General features: G+C 39.4%; 1 non-coding gene across 1 annotated transcript; it reads left to right on the top strand.

Annotated features, from left to right (window-relative positions):
- The first annotated feature begins 812 nt into the window (after window positions 1–812).
- LOC145404535 (5S ribosomal RNA) lies at window positions 813–931 on the top strand. Its single transcript, XR_013898192.1, has one exon. It is a non-coding gene; the product is annotated as a 5S ribosomal RNA (ribosomal RNA).
- The last annotated feature ends 372 nt before the right edge of the window (window positions 932–1,303 follow it).

The following is a 1,303-nucleotide window of genomic DNA, read 5'->3' as shown; positions in this document are numbered from 1 at the left end:
CTAGATCCTACCTTCCCCATTTATTATTAGGAAATAAGATGATGATGACGATGATGACTCCAATCTCAGTCCTTACCTCTAATATTCACCTCCAATTCCCAGCTCAAATTTCCGCCTCTTGTCAGTTACCTCAACTTCTGACCTATTTCATACCTCCAACTCTCGTTTATGATTCTCATCTGTTTTTTGACATGCCTTTAACTTCCTATTTTAATTCTTACATCAAATTTTTATCCTACACTTGCGTTTATATCTCACGTTTAATTTCCATCCCTTATTTTGCCTCAAATTCTGAGCTTACTATCATCTCAAATTCTTGTCTCAGATTGTGACCTCCAAAATTCTGACATCTCCAGTTTTCGCTTCTCAGTTTCACCCCAAATTCTCACCTAATTGTGCATCCAATTTTCACCTGTAATTCTAGCCTCTAATTCTCACCTTTAACTCTTGGCTCTGATTCTTACCTTCCACATTCCAGGTAGTACCGATAATCACCTCCACTCGAGAGGAAGGAGGGGAGGAGGAGGAGGAGAGGGAGTAGGATTGATTGAGTTCTCCACATCGCTTCATTTCCACTGCCAAAATGGTTAGTATTTTAGAAGTACACTTGCATACAGTAACAGCAATAATGAAACTCTTATTATTGTGGAACGCTTAATTGCTTCGTAAGTTAAAGTTTTTAGTGAAACAACTATAAAACTATAATGTCCAAAAGAAAACGTGTTTCATGCACACTTACAGACAACAATATTGCCTCTGTTTTTTACTGGAAAACGATGATGAAACTCTTTCATACTATTTTGGAAAGTTTAACCAACGGCCATACCATGTTGAGTACACCGTTTCCCGTCCGATCAGCGAAGTTAAGCAACGTTGGGTCTGGTTAGTACTTGGATGGGTGACTGCCTGGGAACACCAGATGCTGTTGGCATCCCTACGTGTCAAGTGGGGTTGGTGGAGGATTAGTGCCCCTCCCTGTAAAACAATTAACTCTAAGCCATTGGCCACCCCGTCTGGGATACATGGCGTCTGGCAATGAATGAATGAATTAAACATTTCACAGGACGCTTTGTGTTTCTTGCTGCTGCCAGACGACTGTGTGCGCACACGAAGGACTTCTATTAACGAAAGTGTTAATGAGGGCCTTATCTAACATCTATATTTCCTTGTTGCTTGAATAAAATTGTCTACAGATTATATATAAATTTAAAAGACGTCATCGGACTAAATGGGTTAATTACATCAATCACATTTTTTTTTTTAATCTTGGTATTTACAGAACACCTTATCCGCTTAGAGAGAC

The sequence above is a fragment of the Coenobita brevimanus genome, chromosome 63 (genome assembly GCF_032717465.1).
Source record: "Coenobita brevimanus isolate Jiangsu-jjx chromosome 63, ASM3271746v2, whole genome shotgun sequence".
NCBI classification, from domain to species: Eukaryota; Metazoa; Arthropoda; class Malacostraca; order Decapoda; family Coenobitidae; genus Coenobita; species Coenobita brevimanus.
The sequence above is the reverse complement of the archived record's forward strand: the minus strand, read 5'-3'. Positions and strand labels throughout refer to the sequence as shown.